Source organism: Pteronotus mesoamericanus, unplaced genomic scaffold (genome assembly GCF_021234165.1).
Source record: "Pteronotus mesoamericanus isolate MK-2021 breed Mesoamerican mustached bat unplaced genomic scaffold, CSHL_Meso_final contig_25, whole genome shotgun sequence".
Classification (NCBI taxonomy): domain Eukaryota; kingdom Metazoa; phylum Chordata; class Mammalia; order Chiroptera; family Mormoopidae; genus Pteronotus; species Pteronotus mesoamericanus.
The window spans coordinates 9,224,386-9,244,731 of NW_026555105.1; the positions used below are offsets into that span (position 1 = coordinate 9,224,386).

The following is a 20,346-nucleotide window of genomic DNA, read 5'->3' on the forward strand; positions in this document are numbered from 1 at the left end:
CCCTATTTTTTCCAATGAGAAATCTGAGGCACAAAGAGGTGACGTCAATGGTCCAAGGTCACACAGTCACTAAGTGGTTTACCTCTCCACTAAAGTACTGGGTTGGCCAAAAAGTCTGTTTAGATTTTTTTTCCAGAAAATAAAAGACACATTTTTCATTTTTACCAATAACTTTATTGATTTGGATATTTTGAGTATGTTGGCTCTCTCCAGCATAGTATAATGTTGAATGTTCTCAATTAACATCTTGATTTGATTGCTATCAACTTCAACTGATCTACCCAACCGTGGAGCATCGCCCAGTGAGAAATCTCCAGCACGAAACTTCATAAACCACTTTTGACCAGTCACAGCACCTTCCCCATACACTGCACAAATCCTTTTTCTCTTTTTTTTTGCATTTCAGTTGTGTTTTTACCTTTCTTGAAATATTAAAGCATAATATGCCCCAAATGTTGCATATTTTCTCCAATCTTCAATATTAACATGGCTATACAAAAAATGACCAATTTTGACTTTTTAAAAAATGCACGCTGATATGACAGCTGTCACAGTACAATCTTCTAACAAAATGGTTTCAAATGAAGTTACAGACAACTAAGTACTACAAGAGCCATCTTACAGAAAAACCCAAACAAACTTTTGGCCAACCCAATACCTACCGTCATGGTCACCATTTTCCAAGTGAGGAAGAGGAATATCTGGAGATAATGTGCCTTGAAGGCAGTTATAGTAATAGTAGTAGTTAATAACATCGCCATTTATTGAGCGTTTCTTATATGACAAACACTGTGTGAACTGCTTTGCTACCATGAGCCTACGAGGTACAAGCTATCATTAAGCCATTGAATGGAGGAGAAAGAGGCTCAGAAAGGAAAGGCAGGCCACACAGCCAGCAGTGTGTGGAGGAGCCCAGATTCATATCGAGGCTGAGGAATTCTTTTGGTGGCAGCCTAAGCAAACAGGTGCGAGGCAATTTTTCCCAGCAGGCTGCCTTGAAGTGGCACCAAGGGAGCCTGAAAATCTGCCCCAAGCACTCGCTCTGTACAGCACAGGTTTGGCTTTGAGGGGAGCTGTGATGCAGGGCAAATGTGCTCCCAAGACTTTCCTTCCCTGCCTGGACGGCTGCGCCAGCTCATCGCCCCCTCACCACCCCGCTGCGGCCTCCAAACTCATTAGCACATAACCAGGGACTTTCGTCTATTCACACACTAGGTGCTAAGCAAATGTGTGTTGGGTGAATGAATAAATTCTAAGGCACAGATTGGACCATAGCCCTTTCCTCTTAGAACCACCTGACATTCAAGGGCTCAGGTCACTTGGCCCCTGCTCAACTCTCCAACGGTGCCCACCTGCCTATCTCCCAGTCCAACTCCCTGTGCTCCACGTAGGGAGCACCATTACGCTTCTTAAACATGTCAGTGTACAACTCTGGGCCTTTTCTCAGGCTGTTCCCTCTAAGATTCCCTTCCCCTGCTTCGTTTCCCGTGCCCCAGCCTATAAACGCTGACTCAGTCCACACAGACTCCAATAAACTGTGTTTTTCCAGGGTCTACTGGATACCCGCTGTCTGTACCTGCTCTCATCTGCCTTCTCTATCAGCGCCCCCACTTCCCCTTGGAGACCTGCTCATGCTTCATGCTCGTCCACATGGTCCAGACCGATTTGACACATCACAAATTGTGAAGGCGGGTCATATCTCAAGCCTGGCCAATCAGACTCATGCTCCATCCCTGGCCATTTCTATTGGTTAAAAGATAGGCACATGATCCAAGCCTGGCCAATCAGAGCCTGTGCCTATGTTTGGCCATCGTGACTGGTCCATAAATGAACACATGACCCAATTTGGACCAGCGAGAGTTGCTCCTGTGGCCTTGGGGGAGCTCTGGGGAAAGAGAGCCGCGAGGGAATAGGAATGAGGGTACCGGCACCAAGCTGATCCCGGCTGCTGCTGTCTAAAGCCACGTGGATGCGTTGTTTCCTGACCCGCCACATTCATGGAGGTGTGGCCAGCCAAGTGGCAGCTGCCCCTGAGTGGCTGCTTAGGGACTGCGCGACCGTTTGGCACTTCCTCGAGCCTCTTCACATACTCTGCCGCCCTCGGCTCTAAGGGGTCCCTCTCTGCCTCACCCTCCTAGAGCTAAACATTTATCAAGTCCTTACCACATGCTCGGCACATTGCCAAACACTTGGCAGGCCTTCTCTCCTTTACATCTAAAATGATCCCCAGAGGAAGATACCAATCAGCCTTCCCATTCTACAGGGGGAGAAGCTGAGGTTCACAGAGAGTCATCCCTTTGCTTATACTTAGCAGAGTTGGGGTTTAAACTCCACTGCAGATTCCACCCCCTCTAAAACCACGTATGATCTGATGGGCAGGGGGCAGAGGTGATGGCACCAGCTTTGAAGGATGGAGGTATTTAGCCACGTGAAAGGGAGGAAGTGCTGGTGGGGATGAAAACTAGCTGACAAAGGCCTGGAGGTGGGAACGCATCGGGGTGGGTATAGGAGGGCGCAGCATCCAACAGTTCCATCTGGCTGGTGTGTGGCAGGGCAGAAGGAAAGGGCAGAAGGAGGTTGTGGTGCGGGGAGGGCGAGTGTGAAATGAAAAACAATCAAACTACTTAATCTCATTCCACTGCCCTCCATTCCTGAGAGGCCTCCTAGCTAGGCACGCTGAGCGGCTGAGGCAGCCCTGTGGCTTTTCTGGCTGCTGTGCTGGCACCCTGAGTAAATTTCAGGGGATAGGAGCTCAGCGCGCTGAGGACACAGTGTTCGAGCTATTTGTGGCCACATGAATTAATAATCTCTTCCATGTGCAAAGATATTTCCATGATTCTCCTGAGACTCCTATTGGTGGTGGGGAAGGCGAACGCTTGGATGGCTTCTCCTCGGGCCGCTCAAGCCAAACGCGGCCACTCCTGCCGGCCGGAGATGACTGCTCGGCGGTCAGCGAAAAAATCGACCCAAATTGCAACCCCAGGGCTGGACTGCAAAGAAGCAGAGTCAGCCACTTCAGAGATGGTGCCCTGAAGTACGTCACTGGGGCCCGCGTTCCAGGTCTGAGTATGTGGAATGGATTTAAAAGCTTGAGAGTAAGAGTAACAGCTCCTATTTTTCAACGCTGAATATCGACCTGCCGGGCACTGTTTTCCTCACGTTATTGCATTGAATCCTCACAACAGCCCTAGGCAGAGGTATTATCATTAGCCCCATTTTACAGAGAAGAAAACTAAGGCGCAGAGATGCTAAGTAACATGCCAGGGTCTCCAAGCTGGTAAGTGGTTTAAATAAAGGCATTGGGCCCCAGAGCTGGTGCTCTGGGCCACCAGGCTCCCAGCTGACATTTTTTCCCCCCTAAAGACAATTTTTTAAAGAGAAGTTTTAGGTTCACAGCAAATCTGAGAGGAAGAGAAAGAGATTTCCCACGTACTCCCTGCCCTACACATGTTTGGTCTTAGCCACATCCACCATCAACATTCCTCACCGGAATGGTTCTTTTATCACAACCTACATGGATACATTATTATCGCCCAAAGTCCACAACTGACATTTGGGGCTCCCTCTTGGTATTGTACATTCTGTGGGTTTGGACAGATGTGAAATAACATGTAGCCATCGTTACAGTATCACAGAGAGCGGTTTCACTGTCCTAAAGACCCTCTTTGCTCCAGCTGTTCATCCCTCCTTCCCCCCAACCCCTGGAAACATAAGATACATAACAGATCTTTCTGCCGTCTCCGTAGTTTTGCCTTTTACAGAATGTCATACAGCTGGGATCACACAGTCTGTTATTGGCTTTTTTCACTTAATAACATGCATTTAAGGTTCCTCCATGTCCTGTCATGGCTTGCTGGCTCATTTCTTTTTAGTACTAAGTAATATTCCGCAGTTTATTTATCCATTCACCTACTCAAGGACATTTTGATTGCTTCCCAGTTTTGGCAATTATGAATAAACCCATTTTAAACACCGTTGTGCAGGTTTTTGTGTGGCTATAAGCTTTCAACACCTCTGGGTAAACACTAAGGAATGCAATTGCTGGATTATATGGTAGGAGTATGTGTAATTTTATAAGAAATCGTAAAACTGTCTTCTAAGTGGTTGTACCATTTTGTGCTCTCACCGGCAGTGAGTGAGAGCTCCTATTGTTCCACATTCTCACCCGTATTTAGGGCTGTCCAGCCTACTTAAAAAAAAAACTTAATGAAACACCAGCACCTCCTCTAAGATGTCCACAGCCCTTAAAAAGAGAAAAAGGCTCTACCCATGTTTTACTGCCAGCCTGGCGTAAACCTGGGGTCAAGTCCGGGCGCAGGGCTCCATCAGTTGGTTTTCTAAGTTCAGTAGTGAAAAAACCTGTCTCGCTCTCAGCTCAGCTACCCTGGGTGAATCCCTCCCCTTCTGTCAGCCTCAGTTTCCTCATCTATAAAGTGGACATCATGACCTCTAATTAGCAAGGTGATTGAAGACAATATATACAACATGTCCAATCACAGGAGGCCAATGGTTCTCAACCTGGGGCGGTCCTGCCTCCGTGGAGACATCTGGCACCCTTTGGAGACTTTTTTTTTTTGTCACAACTTGAGATGAGAGGGTGCGGGGGCTACTGGCCCCTAGAGCTGCTAAACATCCAACAGTGCTCAGCCCCCCAACGATAGAATGGTCCGGCCCCGAATGTCAGCCCTGCAAGTCTGAGAACCCTGGAGCAGGCATTCCAAGGCAACCTCTATAGTTAATATTTCTCAGGGCCATGGTGAGGGCAAACGGGTTGATAATGACATAAGGTGCCTGGCACAGAGTACACGCTTTGAAAACTGCTTTCTCCCATCTGCTTCCCTCCCCATCGAGGCCAAAATGAGCGGAGAAAGGAACAGCGGTGTCCTACGCGATTGTTTATTAGTTTCTTGTTCAGCCCGCGTCTGTGCCTTCTCTGCACAATTCCTCAACGTGTACAGTCTAGAAACCAAACCACAAACTCCTTTTTTTGTCTTCCTCTCTCCCACTTATCTTCTGGCCCTTTCTGCAGCATCACCCACTGCTGATCCTCTCCCTCCCCTCCGCCCACACAGAAGTCTCACCCTGGCAGGGACAACAGAACCTTGTGTATGTGAGTCTGGCCTGGGTTCTCAAATTAAAAAGAAACTGAGAGTCACCCTCTCTATAGATCCAAGCAAGTCACTTCAACTCTCTGAGCCTGTTTCCTCACCTCTAAAATGGGATTAAACACAATGATATATTTTTTAAAAAGCTCTTAGCACAGACTTCAATAAACGGCAGCTATTATCATCTGTCTTTTATTTTTCAGGTTTTTAAAAATTTTTATCAAAGTCCATGTAAGACATACATGTAGTTCTAACATTCATATACCACAGAATCGATACATGAGAGAACTCTCCGCTCCAGCCCAGCTCTCCAGGGGGGTAGCCGCTGTTAACTTTTTTAGCTGTTCCCTCTGGTAATGAACTCCACTTCTCCAAATAATATGCTGACACGGTCATTTCTTGATGCGTCAGTTTTAGGTTTGATTTTACACGCGTTCCCCTTATCCCGTTTCATCCAAATCAGAAGCATATTTTCACAGAATCCCAGGATCTTAGCAATGGAAAAGACTTGGACATCAGCAAATGCTGGTACTTCCAGACTTTTACATTCCACAAACTGGTAATTTTATAAAGGACACTGGAACATCCAAATATAGAAAGGGCATAGTCTCAAAGCACAATCCTTTAAATAAACATCAATTTCATTTTTCGGATTAAAAACTTCACTACTCGGTCTCCTTGGCCCTGGCACACAGAGAAGTGTTTGCAAACCCCTGCTCCAGTCCTGCGTCCTAGCTCAAAGCTAGAATTGCTGTATCATCATCACCCAGGCTCTGCTTGAATGCTTCTGGGGACGGCCCACTCACTACGGCACAAGGCAGCCTCCTCGCAGTATCAGAAGCTCTAACTAGTGTGAAGTTACAACTGTCCTCGCAACCTCTTATCACGTGACACTAGTTCATCCCTGAGAACTCTGATTTCCTCAAAAAAGGGCCTTTTCTCCCCATTATGCTCTCAATGCACAAGCTCTGTCTCCTGCCTCACACCCTTCACTAAAGATCGCTCCAATCTCACTGCGCCCCTTCCAGCCTCCAGACTGGACTTTGCTTCTCCAAACATTCCCCACCCCCTTCACAGGAGATTCCACAGGACTACGGGATCCTGACCCTTCAACAGCTAGTTCTGTGAGCCGGCCCTTCCTTTCAGCTTTGAAGACAAACTTTAGGTGACCACTTTCATCACCATCATCATCTTCATCACTGGCTCCACATATTTGTGAGGCAAAGCACATCTCCAGGTTTGTCCACCCCACAGTTCGCTGAGCGTGCTCCAAACCCTCTCAGGAACAATGCTTCCATTTTGCTGTTTTCTCACGTTTCTCTTCTTATGATGGTCTGCCTTTGCTAGGAGTAGCTGTTGGCAGCAGGATCTGCATTTCAAGTAGCCTGGGTGGGAGCGCGGGGCCAGAACACAATGTGCTCTTGTTGCAGGGAAGAACTTGCTTGTAGTTCAGAGGCAGAGGCCCCCGACAGCAGCGCGGTACCACTTCCGGGCCACACAACCTTCTAGAACCCTTCCATACGGCAGTCCCGGAACGCTGTCCTTTCCTTCCCCTCCATCCACATCCTGACCCAAAAGAGAAAGAAAGGGAGACCCCAACAGCTTACCCCAACAGCTGAGGTCTATTCTGCATGAGCACACATAACATCACCATCCCCAGCCCTGGTGAGCTCACACGCCCAATTATTGTAGAAAGGAATATGATGGAAAAGTCTCTTTTCCATCCCACTACCCACTCATAACCCGTTTTATCGATGTCCTTTCAAAATATCTTTATGTAAACAAAAGCAAATATGAATGTATATTGTTATTCACTCCACCCCTACTTTTAAAAAAAGCAAATGGAAGCATGTTATTCTACTTCTTTTCTATAACACTCTTCTGGAGGTTTTTACCAAATTCATGTCGAGAGAGTACTGTCGTTTTGTTGCACAGCTGCCTAGAACCCCACCGCGGGTAAACCATGATCCATCTAACCAGTTCTCTACCTGTAAGCACCTGGGTCGTTCTAAATGTCTGCTGTTACAAACAGGCTACAATGCTTCCATGTGCTTTGCACATGAGTAATTGCCATGTACATGAGTACTTTGCACATGAGTAATTGCCATGAATTCCTAGCAGTAGGATTACTAGGTTAAAGGGTGGTGGCATTTGTAATGTGGAGGGCAGTCCGGGGGGATCTATCCAAAAGGACCATATGCCATAGATACACACTCCCACCAGCAATAAACGAGTGTCTGCTTCCCCACTGCCTGGCCAGCAGAGCATATGCCAGCAAACTTGGGAATTTTTGCCAGTCTTCTGGGTGTCGTTTTAACTGTGCATTCTTTATTTTAAGTGAGACTGCACATCTTTTCACATATTGAAGGGTCATTTGTGTTTCTCTTTCTGTGAATTGCCCGATCGTATCTTTCACCCATTTTTTTTTTCTAGCAGATTATTGTTGTCGTTTCCTTATCAATTTCTCTCCAGAGCCTGTCCCTGTCTGGTGATTCCTTTTGTTATTCGATGAGAATCAGCAAGTGTTTGGTGTTAACCACCATGCAGCACCAACTTAAGACTTTCTTCTGCATATAAACGAATTGAAAGTGAATGCAAATGAGATTTAAAAAAAAACCCTAAAGTGATTTAATGTTATCCAACGCTCTCTATCGGCCTATCACCTAGAAACGTCACCCGGAAGTTCTCCCGTGCTTTGGTGCATGCTGGTTTAGTAGATAACAGTCTGGAGAGACTGGCTTACGTGCAGACACTGCTTTCTCCTGATTTGCTGTGGGGCTTGGGGCGCCTTCCCCTCCTTGAACTTCCATTTCATCTTCTGTGAAAATGGACACGTTAACCATGCCTGAGGTCAGGGGTCTCTGAGGAGTAAGTCACATAATGCGTCTTGCTATTCAGTAACTGCCGCGTACTCGTATTACTATGATATACCTTTTGCTGGAAGTAATGTTTTATACTTTTTACTTGGGATTAACTTCACACATACTCGTGCGAAGAACACTGTGTATCTTTCACCCAGATTCACCTGCCATGAGCACCCCATCCCATGTCGTCTGTCAGTTGCTCTCTGTCTACACACACGCACACAGACACATCTATTTTTTTTTCTGAACCACTTAATAATGTTGCATATGTCATGGATTTTCACCCCTGAATACGTCAGTGTGTATTTCCTTAGAATAAGAACATTCTTTTACATAATCACAGGACACTTATCAACATCACTGAATGTAAACCAACACAGTATCTTCCCTAATCCACTCTCCGTATTACAATTTGTCAACCAACTAACGCATCCCTTTAGGCATTTCCTGCTCTGATGTAGGACCTAGTCTTTTTTTTTTTTTTTTTTTTTTACGTTGAGTAAGTGAATGACTTTAATGATTGATTAATCTTTTTCACAAGTCAGGTAGTTTGTAATTCTTTGTTATCAATACCTAGTCTTGAATTAACTGCAGTTAGTTGTCCTGTCTCTTTAGGCTCCTTTAACATTTCCCTTTTCTCTCTTACAACACGGGCATTACGGAAGAATAAGGTGCCCTTTGCGGAACAGAAGGTTCCAGATCCGGGTTCGTCTGCTGGCCTCCGCATGGGTAGATTCAGGTTGTGTGTTCTCGGCCAGAACACTACGTGGTCGATGGGGAGCCCCCTCAGGCTGTCACACGGCCACCCTCCCCTTCAGATGTCGTTCATATCCAGTCACTGTATCATCTGGTCTTCCCCTGCACAGTGGCTATTTCCCCCCTTGAAATCAATAAGCCATCTGTGGAGAGATCCTTTAAGAGCAGGCAAAAATCCTAGTCCTCACCCACACCCCCCCCCCAGATTTAGAATCTAAGGCTAGCTCCCTATTGAGCCAGTCTTCACCATACTGGTTGCAACATGAGGGGTTTCCAACCCAGCCCTGCTTCCCCGTTTCTAGCCAGTCCTTGGCTTCTTCTGTGACCAATGAACCTCCCCCTCTCCTGTTTGCTTACTTATCTATTTATTATTGGTACAGGCGCATGGATTCATATATTCTCAAAGGTTTAGAAGTCACCATTTGATGCTCTAATTGCCCCAGATGAAAGCCAGCTACTGTTACATTTCAAAATTCACTTATTTGAGTATAAAGCCATCCACATCCCTATAAAAGTTCTCAAAATGTAGAGTATATAAAGCGAAAAATAAGTCTCCTCCTCTCCCATTCCACATCCCATAGTAAGTGTACTTAACTATTTCCATCCTATCTTCCAGAACTTCTCTATGCGTCTAAAATTACTGGCAGTTTTACTCTTACTGTGACTTTTTTAAAAGAGTAATGCAGTTAGGGTCTTTCCTGAGCTCGCTTGAGCTGTTGGTCAAATCCCTTCTGCATTCCCTTCTCCTGGGGTAGAGGAGCCCTGGGTATTAAAAACTATTCTTCCAACCCAAACTGAAAGTCGGCAAGGATGCCCTGAGGAGAAAAATAGCTAACGTGCTCTCCTTCCCTTCTGTGCCTCAGATTCTTCATCAACAAAATTAGGCCAATGTTGTCTTGTAGAAATATGAGTCCAATTGCTATAAAAAGGCTTTCAGGAGTGCTTCATAGATGGCAGAGTTTCATTATGATTAGAGGAAGCAGGGCAACTCAGTCCATGGAATCAACTGTATTATTAGTCAGCAGCAAGTGGGAGAAAAATCCATTCAAACTTTTTGAAGTAAATGAAAGAGAACTGAACAACCCATGGTTCCAGCTTTAGGAATAGCTGGAGGCAGGTGCTTGAGCTATTCGGCAGGTGACAGCATCAGGCGCCTTTGCTCCACATCCTTCCTCCAGGTTGCCTGCATCCTCCGTCCGGCCTCTTCTAAGCAAAATGGCCACATACCACTAGGTTAGCCGGCCAGGAGGTACCTTTCCCCGAGAATTCCGGCAAAGTTCCCAGGACTGGCTCCTCCTCAACTTGAATCACATACTTGTGCCTGAACCAGTCCCCGAGGGCCGGGATGGAGCTCTGTGACTGGCTGGGTCTCACCTGAACTAGGGAGGAAAGTCTCTACCTGGCCACAGGTTTACACTTGGAACTGGGGAATAAGGAAACGTCCTGTTAAGTGCAGTGGGAACCAGAAAGGGAAGGAAAGAAAGGAAAACCAGAACATGCAATAGAAGCTAGGCTCCATCCACTACACAGGACTAAAAATGGAAACTAGAGGAAAAAAGCTATCGATGTCCTTTGTAAACTGCGAAGTGCTGTGCAGGCCTCAGAGGTGATGCTCCAGCCCTCAGCACAGGACCTAGAGCCCAGGCCCAAGTAAACATCCGGGCCAGTCTTGTCTCACTTGCTAGTCTCTACATTCTTTGAGGGGAGCGCTGGGGTATGTCCAGCCCCAGGTCTCCATGGCTACTGTCACAGCCTCCCCACCCTGGGGGCTCCCCAATGAAAAGCCAGCCAAAGTTCGGTCACAGCTAGATGTCCTGGCAGGGTGCGGAGAGGTGGCACCTGGCCAGCTTCCAAGCCAGGAAGACAGGATAGGGGTCGCCAGCGGGCAGACTTCCAGAGCGGAAGCCTTGCTCAGCCGGTGGTCATGATTACCTTTGAGATGAGAGGGTTCTGGGTTGGTCTAGAAAAGGAAAAGACAATCTGTGTTGTGCTGAAGTCAAAACAGGCGGGCAGAGCTCCAGGAGAGGCTCCCTGTCAACCACAGCTCCTGCCCTCTCCCCACCCGCCAGAGGACTGGTGGGTCCTGCCTCCCCAGACGAGCTGCAAAGGCCAGGCTCTGCCTGTCTGGAGAGGTCCAAGGACAGGACCTGGGGACACTGCTCTGCTTTCTGTCTTTGCGTCACAGGCACTTGGAGCGAGGGAGACACGCCTGACCTCCTTCCTGAGAAGGGGAGGTAGCGAGGGGTCAGGGATTCAGCCAGCGACCTGCTAACACCTCAGGAGGAAACTGAAGCTGCCTCAGGATTCTCAGGCTCCAGGAGCCCACCAACATCAAAATCTCAAAAACAAAGAAAAAAAACTGGGAGAACCAACATAAGAGGTTACCATTTTGATTTGCCAAGCATTTAAAAATTGCAAACGAGAAATGTCATAGCCATGAAAAAAAAAACACGATACCTTTAAAGTGGAAAGGAAACAAGAGTAGCAGACTATTCTTTCCAATGAACCAGTCTAGTTGCATGAAATGCTCTTTGTCCGCCTCCTCTTCCTCATTTTGCTATGGGCCAGATGGCGTGGTCTGAGCTGAGTCCCATGTGTGGTGGTTGGCAAAAAGTTCACAGGCTCTGTGCAGCCTGAGAGTCAAGAGTTTGAATCTTGCCTTTGCCATATCCCACCAAGCTACTTGGCCCCTCTGAACCTCAGTTTCCTCATCTGTAAAACGGGACAGCAGCTCCTGCCTAACAGGATGTCCTGCTTTCATTCGCTGTTGTTTCTTGAGCACACCCTCCTGGGTGTTGGGAATACAATGAAAACGACAGGCAGGGTTTTAAAAAGTCAGAAAGAATTATGCAAAAGGTCACACAATTATGCATTTAATGATAAGCATAAGTGCTCTGAGGAAGCACAAGATGTTAGGAGGGTTGACCAACTTCGGGGTGAGCTGACCCCCTGACCACTTCCGAGTATTGTGAAGATTAAATTAAGCTAATCATTCATGATTCTGTCACACCCACAAATCACCTGTACTGTTTACATATTTTTCTTTAAACGGACTCCTTTTCTTCTTAAGTAATCGACCCTGATTCTAAGAAATACTATTCATTCATGTACTTGATAAGTTACTGCTATTTTTTTCCTGATACACACTAAAATGAACATGTCAGTATTAAAAGAAAGTTCCAAAGCTCACTTTGGAAAGCAGAAGGATAGATAATCTTCACAGAAAGTTCTGGCATATGGAAGGTATTCTGAAAATGTTATTCTCTTTTCTCTTGGTCAGCTCTCCTGGAAGAAGAATGGTGGTCATTTTTAAAATCTGGGGTCCCCAACGCTTTCCTCCATGAGTCCCCCAATATGCCCCAGAAAGAAAGTCAATCTTAATCCAACCTTAACCCAGCTCACTGACACATCATGAAACGAGAGTTAAAACCACCTGCGTTTTGCACCCTGCCTGAAATTCACAGCAAAGTCCAGAAGTGCCCGTCCCAGAGCCAGGGAAAAAAACACTTTCATCCAATTCTATTCAGGGAAAATCCCATAAATCAAGAACACATCACATAACTCACACACGCGCACACACACTCATGTGTATACTCACATGCACACACACTCTTTCTTGAGCAATTAAAGATTATTTAAACTTTTTAAAACTTTTTAATTTGGTTTAATAGCATTTCAGGTTTCAGAGAAGTGGGGCAGATTAAGGTCAAAGAAGTTTAAATCTGCCTTAAAAAAATAAGAGGGAACGGTGTCCTTGGCCTGCAGGGACCACGGCGTCATGAAGGCAGAGAAGGGCAGCAGCGTCTTGAGTGAAGGAGACTGGCTAGTTTAACACTGATGTATTCTGTTTGCATATTAAATCCATAGACATGTTTTCCCTTACCACCAAAAAGTGCTTTGTACCATCAGTTTTTAAACAAATAGCCATTTTAATTCATGCTTTGTTTCTTCACTTTTGATAAAGACACAGTTTCAAGAAATACTGTACTTTCGTCTTCATTCCACCATCAGAGGACCAGGAAGCTCTCCGATGGCAAGTGACATTCAGCACCAGTGTCTGGAGTTACTAGAGGGAGGGGTGGGAACTGTGGCAAAGTGAAGACATGCTCTGCTCAGAGTGGTTGTTACTGGGGTCCTCAATTGTCACCACGCAGGAATGCAGACCTCATTTGGCCCATCTCCCAATGGTCCAAGAGAAGCCAGAAATCTGGTTTTTTATATGGAATCTCCTGATTTTTAAACGCTGGCAACTCATTCAAATTAAAACACTCCCGGGCCAACAAAAACACATCTGCGGGGTAGAGGTGGCCACAGGCTGCCCGTTTGTGACCCCAGATGAAGGAGTCTGGAATCCAGAGATCTGGATCTGGCCGAGGCCTGGAGGCCAACCCAGCGAGCGGCGCTCCTCCCCGGCCTCGCGGGGCCTCAGTGTTCCCATCTGTATAATGCCAGGCCGGGCCTCGATAAGGGCCGCGCCCTGCCATCTGGGTCTGTCCGCAGAAGCAGGAGATGGAAAGACTGGCTTATGGAGACCATGAAGGTGGGGCATAATTTGACACCATTTCAAACCCTGGTAATTCAACGAGAAATGTTTCTCTTCCCAGGCTGAGGTTTTTGGAGGCAGTGGGCGTGTTTTTAAGAAAACACAACACACCAAGTCAGGAATTTCATCAGGAAAAACGTGGCAGCCCCAAATGCGCTCACATCTGGGGATTTGCTTGTTGAGAGAACATGCCGTTCTGCCTTCGACAAATGACAACTCAAGGCAGGAGGCTCTGCGGGGCCGAGGTCGGCTCCTCTGGGAGCCTGGGGCGCAGAAAATGGCCAAGGACCGGCCGCCTGGTGAGCACAGCAAAAACACAGATAGAGGCCTCCAAACTCCGGGACGCCCTCCTCTCACCCCCCCAACCCGCCCCCCCCCGCCCCGCCGAAAGAAAGGAAAAGGCCAAACCACAAAGCTCTCAGTTACCATATGCTTCGCAACCCCTTGTCCCACTCCAGCTTCTAAGATAACTTAGTTTTTGTCTAAAATTAAACCTAACTTTCTAATTCCGTCTCTCAAACAGTTATAGTCCAGAGACACACTCCCGTCCCTGGCCCCATCTGCTGAGTGTGGACTCTGGGCCGGGGCACAGGGTTGAGCGCCATTTGTGCAATGTCTCATGGGATCAGAGAGGGGCCCTTTAACATGCCCATTCCACAGATAGGAACTCTGAGGCTCAGGCGGGTAAAGCTACTAAGGGGTGGGCTTAAACCCATGTCCGCACCCAGCCAAAGCCTTCTAAGCTCCTGGCTACTCATTTTTTCAATTAGCAATAATTGCGCCTCGGATGAACCTCATTGGCTACGATGCTGCCCCTGTGCAAAGCTGACTACTCACTTTTTTAAAGTATAAACTTTACTATGCACATCAGTCTTCATGGAGTTCACCCCACAAAAGAGGCTGGCGCTGGTGTCACTGAGCGGAACCCACGCGCTTGGCGTGACCTCTGAGGAGCTCTTTCTGAACAAGGGTGGGGGTCTCGGTTCTTCCATTAGTTCCTTTTCGGGGTTGCTCTGCCTCCCTGTCCTCAACACAAAGCGGGGGGCAGGGGGCCGGACAGCCAGGCACACGTGGCAGGACAGCAGAGCCCTGGAGTGGTGGCGGTCTGGCCTGGCCACGCTGTTTAACCTCCTCAGGCCACTGTCACACCATCCCTAAAATGGGATAACGAGAGAACCCGCTTGTGAGGACGGAAGGGGACCGTGGAGCACGTAAGCCTTCGCTCCAGGCCAGGTTCACAGGAGGTGCTCCGGCCTGCCCCTCCCCCTGCCATCTCATCTTCCCGAATGCTTGGACCCAAAACCTTGCAGTCACCTTGGACTCTATATCACTTCCCAGATCATTCCCTCAGCAAAATGCCATCGGCCCCACCTTCAAAATACATCCAGAGTCCGGCTACTTCTGCTGCCATCCTCTGGTCCAAGTGACCGTCACCTCTTGCCTAAACAGTCTCCTCTTAGGCGTCCCTGCTCCACCTTTGCAGTTGGTTCTTGCTGCAGCCAGAAGGATCCTGCTCAAGGTTAAGTCAGATCCTGTCCCTCCTCTGCTTGGAGTCCTTCGGTGGCTCCCACCTCACTCAGAGTAGAAGCCAAAAACCTAACCATGGCATAAAGTGCTCTATGTCGCCTGCCTCTGGCTACGTCGCTGACCACACCTCCTGCCCTGCTCCCCTCCCTCTGCTCCAGCTACACTGGACCCCTGGCCACTCCTGAACACACCGGGCTCTCTCCCGCTAGGGGCTTTGCACACGCTCTTAGCTACTGGGTTTAGAGAGGCCTTCCCTAAAGAGCCAGCCTGGACCAGCTGGCTGTGAAACCATTGGTGGCTTGAAATCAGCCATTGTGAGAGCATTTACACAACAGGAAGTGGCAAACACTGCAAATCAGTGCCTTTTCTTTCAAGAGATTACCAGCACTCCACGGCAGGGACCACTCTTAATTTAAACTGAAATTAAAAGCACCACTCTTCCTTCTTCTGCCCAACACTCCCTATTCGTCCTTCCTTGCTTAATTTCCTTCATAGCACTACACACACTGTCACACCACATGTATATGTGCTTAAATTCTTGTGGACTGTCTGCCTCCCGTCCACCAAAATACAAGCTCCAAGAGGGCAAGGACGCGGTCAGCTCTGCCCTCGGCCTCCTGTTTAGTGCCAGGAACAGCGGCCGCCTCATAGGAGGGACTCAGTAAATGCGCGTTGAATGGATCGCTGACACCTATTATCATTATTATAGAAAACCGAAGCAGGGATGGTATTTCAGACACTTGACAGGGTGTGGACCACGGGCACGAAGTCAAGAAGAAAACATCACACGGTCCCCGGTACTAGCCTAAGGGCCTGCGTCCCCTCCCTGGGCATTCGTGTTTCCTTGGGTCTCCACGGCAGGCCACCATTACCAGCTGCAAAGACATAGTAGGCAACACACGGGACCAGTCTTGGGGAAGCTCACGCTTGGTGCCGCAGCCTCCCAGAACCAGCACTGGAGGCGGCATCTGGAGTCAGTCGTGGTGAAACCCACTGTTTGCAAAACTACTCAAAGCAGCACCCACCCACCGTGGCCTCTCTGAGGGAGAAGTTGAGAAATTCTTCAAAGACTCTTTAAGATTTTTCAGCCTCTCATCGAATGCGGAATTCCTTCTCTGACATCTCAGACTGGCTGTCATATATGGCCTCAATGGTTGGCAAGTCCGCCTGCGACTAAGCCAAAATCAGCCGACTCGTAGCCTCCCTGCCAATGCGGGGCCCAGGCGACACAGTGCGGGTCAGTATCTCGCACTCAGGGTGAGAAAACGCCTTTTACCAAACTGGTCGTGGGCAACCGGAGCCCAGGAAACAATTTACTTCTAGAAGGGATAAGGTTCCTATGTGGACATATTAAATGCCATCTTATAGTGCACAGGACAGATCTCCACAACAGAAAATTGTCCAGTCCGCAATGTTCACAGTGCCGAGGCTGAGATACCCTGACTTACCCAGAGACATGCCTTTCTCTTGTTTTCTTAATCCTAATGACCAACTTGGTTTACACTTCATTGTCCAACTTTTGATGGAGACCTGGTTACAGGAAAGATGTCCTTTCCCTCTTAAATCTACTCTAGGACAATCATCCTGACAGTAAATGGCAACTGAACCTGAGCCCCAACGTCGGAGAGATAACAGGGAGAGGTGGGGATTGTGGTGAACTGAGAACTCATCCATTTAAAAGAGATAGCTGTTTCCAGCCCCAGTCAATGGAAATCATGTGGAAATGTGGGTACAGTGTTGACACATCTTCTGATTTTTTAATGGAAGCCAGAAATCTGCATTTTTGTGTGAAATGTCCAGATTTTCAAATGCTGGCTCTATTTCCTGTTTTAAATGTTCTGCAGACCAAACAAAACGCATCTTGGCTGCTGGCACGCAACCTCCGTGTTGCATCAGACCTACTGCTGGGTCGCTACATGGAACACGGAGAAGTCCAGCGGAAGTGGGAATGGAGGGCAAAGCTCAGAGGAGGAAAGGAATTGTGGGCTGATCACCGGAGGCCCAGGGATGGAAGCCCAGCGCAGCCAGGTCCACTTTTTACACCGTGAGTGACACCGGAGCGTTTCCAACTATTCCCCCGACATCCACTGCATCTCCCATGCTCGGCTGGCATGTCCTCAAGACTGAGTGCGGATTTTGTACAAGACATCGCCATGAAAGAGGTGACTCTCCCCGAATACCTTTACTTGAAATAAAAGATAACCCTCTAGGCCTGTGGGAAACAGCATGTGGGAGGCAGAACACAGCAAGTCTGAAAAGTTCCATCCTTATAGGAGTGTTTGAGGAGGAAGGGAGATGATACGCCCAGAGTAGAGCACAGCACGTGCGAAAACTACAGATTTCACAAATGGCACTGCAGCCCCGAAGGGGAGTGGAGAGGGCCTGTCTAGAGGTGCCTTAGAATTTAGTTTTGGGGTCCAAACCCCTGGCCCCCAATAATTGTTGCGGACTGCAGTTTGGAAATCCACCTCTTTCATGCCCCATCCCTAGTTCCAGGGGTGGCACACAACAAAGTATAGAATCCTATGAATAAGGATTAATTAAGAGTTGGGCATATCACCTGCACTTGAGCTCTTGATCCAGCCGTACCTGAAACCAGACTCTCCAGAACTTTTCATTGCCCCACGCCAATAAATTTCCTTTCACTTAAACCACGTCGGAAATGAGCTTTCTGTTACTTACACGCAGAACCACCTCGACGGCTGTGTGGCCCCTCGGCTGGTGTTCTGCGGACATCCAGCTTTGGGGTAGGGAAGGCACACGATGAATTCAGTGCCATTGGCCTGGGTGTCTTGGTTCTTAAAAGCTTTGAGAGCTGAGCTCACTTCTGCCGCACCCCCCCCCCCAACACCCCTGCCTAATTTCTCAGCTTTCCAATCTCCTGGGAGGAATCCTTGAAGGCCCCCCCCTTTTTCCACTTTCATGCCTGTAGCCATTGGAAACTATCACCCCAGTCCTCGCAATGTGAACAACACAAGAGTTTCTTTGCCATTCTAAACAGTGGCTGACAACCATTTATGAAACCTGCAAACATTTCACCAGCCCTAAATCAACCCCAGATGACAAAATAATAATCATCATGAAACTAATGAAAACCCGAAGGAGGATGGATTTGGACCACATTGCCGTTACCCATGATGAGGGATGATCAGGAAAAAAGTCTTGAGAAAGACAGAAAAATGAAGCAAACTGATTGCTCCTTGGAAGACGTCTCAGCCCCCGTCCCCATGAGATGCAAGTCCTACTTTTTCCTGGAAACAATTTTTTAGCATCTCTTGGCATCCTTCTGGTCAGGAATTGGTGAAAAGAAAAGGAAAGAGAGAATGAGAGAAGGCTCGATGCCTTTTCACTGAAATTAGACTCCCAGGGTCTGTGGCCACATTTGGGAGAGTAGTCACAAGCTGAGAGCCCATACGTGCATTTTGGTGGTCCCTTGTGGTGACCTGAAAATGAGGAGAATTCCCATAAAAATCCAGATTGCGGTGGCTTTTGAGAAAGACACTGAAATAACCCAAGGTTATGCACGGCCACACAGAGCCTCTGTTCTCCCCCCACCCAATCCCCGCGCCCACTTCATTCACCCGTCACCTGCCTGGCCACTTTGGGTATCAGAGTTTGCAATTACAGATTTCAGATTTAGGTGCTACGTATCTTTAAAAAAAAAAAATTCCAAGACTATAGTAATTTTGACTTCAGACATGTCTGATGGACATAGAATGGTTGCTGGATTCAAGCAAGGCCCCACCCGATCAGGCCCCTCCACCATGATCTCCTCCCCGCTGCCCCCTTAATCACGTGATCTCCCCCAGGCCCACCAGCTCCTGGCTGCTTCCATCACAGGGCTTTTGAACTTGCCCTTTCTTTTCTCTAGAATGTTCTTCCCCAGATATCGGCACCCTCGCTCCTTCAGAGCTGGGCCAAGTGGCTGTCTGCCCCAGGTACCTTCTATCCACCTTTGCTGGAGTTTTCCACACAAACTTATCACCATCTGATATTCTGTGTCCTTTACATATTTTTGTGTTTATATGTGGTCTTTCCCCACTTAACTGCAGCTCCACGAGGGAATGAATTTAGGTTGCATTTGTTCATTACTATATTCTTCACATCCAGAGCAGTGCGCCTAGTACACATTTTTGAATGAATGAATGAATGAATGAATGAAGTGCCGTTTTCCATATTCAGGGGGGAATGGAGATACAGGGTGAGGTGGAGGGAGAAGGTGAAAGGAGGCAAACCCAGGAAGTCTGCCCACCTAGTCCCTGAAAACCAGGCAGGCTCTTCCAGAGAAAAAGACATTTTCCACAAGAGCAAAAAGGGAAAGAGAAGAAAAATGAGAATCCTGAAATCGGAGCCCCGGGCAGCATTGCAGCGCAAGGGTTTTGATAAATGTTCTTCTCCACTCTGACCCATGCAACCCAAAGACCCAGCTCTTCTTGGGTCAGGGTGGAGGTCTTTTGTCACGGGCTGGCCACGTGACTGTGTACAGATTCTGTTCCCTGATGGCTGGGACTTCCAAGCTGTCTACTGAGGACTTGTCCTGGCAATGTCTCACACGGGGACGCAAAGAGCCGGTGCCGCTGGCTGGGTCTTGAGGATTCGTCCTGGCAACGTCACACCTGGAGACACAAAAGCCAGTGTCTCTGGCTGGTTCTTCAGTCATCTGGAAAAATCTGAGCTGTTTTCCAGCTTGAGCCTCGTGCCCCAGGCGCGTTTCCCTTCTCCCCGACACCAGGCTGTACCAGAGTGCACTTGTGCCCGGCTGGAAGATGTGACTTTTACAGTTACTTTTTCCTCAGCAGGGAAGCATTGGCGCTTAACAATCGCTCGCTGAGTGTCAGGTGCTCACTGCTGACTCTTGTGATGTGGATTCACTCATAAATGAGGACACTGAGACTGGAAGAAGTTATGTAAACCCGAGGTCATGTGGCTAGTAAGTAGTAGACTCTGGACTTGAACCTGGGCAGACCAGCTCTTAACCCCTGCATTATGCTGCGCCTGAAGCTAATAGGATACATGAATACATCTTCATAAAACACCAAAAATTACCGCTAAGACTAATGCCACCTTTGTTTCCCTTTCCTGCCTATCACTAATTAATCATCCAGTTAAATGAAGGTGAAACAGAAGATAATTTAATTCTTTCTGTGGTGGTTCAGGGAGTACAGGAGTCCTGAAGATAACCTCTGAAACCATATATACTCCTGCATACAAAGCCTGGCTCTGCTGCCTTCTCGCTGTATGACTCTGAGTAAGGTACTTAACCTCTCTGTGCCTTACTTCCCTCATCTAAAATGGAAACACTAATAGCACTCCCTTCGTAGGACTGTTGTGAGGAATAAATGAGTTCGTGCCTGTACTCATTCAGAAGAGATCCTAGCATTGAGCAAGCACGCTGAGGTTATTTTTATTAACATTGTAATCATCCAAAGGCTAGTCATTCTTCTTCTAAAGATATGAGACACAGACTAAATGTGTTCCGACACTTGTATGTCCTGATGCAACTTTACCGACATCCTTGAGAAACCTCATTTATTTCATTTTATTCCCCTGA

The 20,346-nt window shown here is 47.7% G+C and overlaps 1 protein-coding gene and 1 pseudogene across 1 annotated transcript in view; both read right to left on the reverse strand.

Moving 5' to 3' along the window:
- The window catches only part of EYA2 (EYA transcriptional coactivator and phosphatase 2), a 208,769-nt gene that overhangs the window by 176,552 nt on the left and 11,871 nt on the right, over positions 1 to 20,346 (reverse strand). The gene's annotated exons all lie outside the window — the stretch shown is intronic.
- On the reverse strand, positions 14,025 to 14,095 carry LOC129071015 (uncharacterized; annotated as a pseudogene).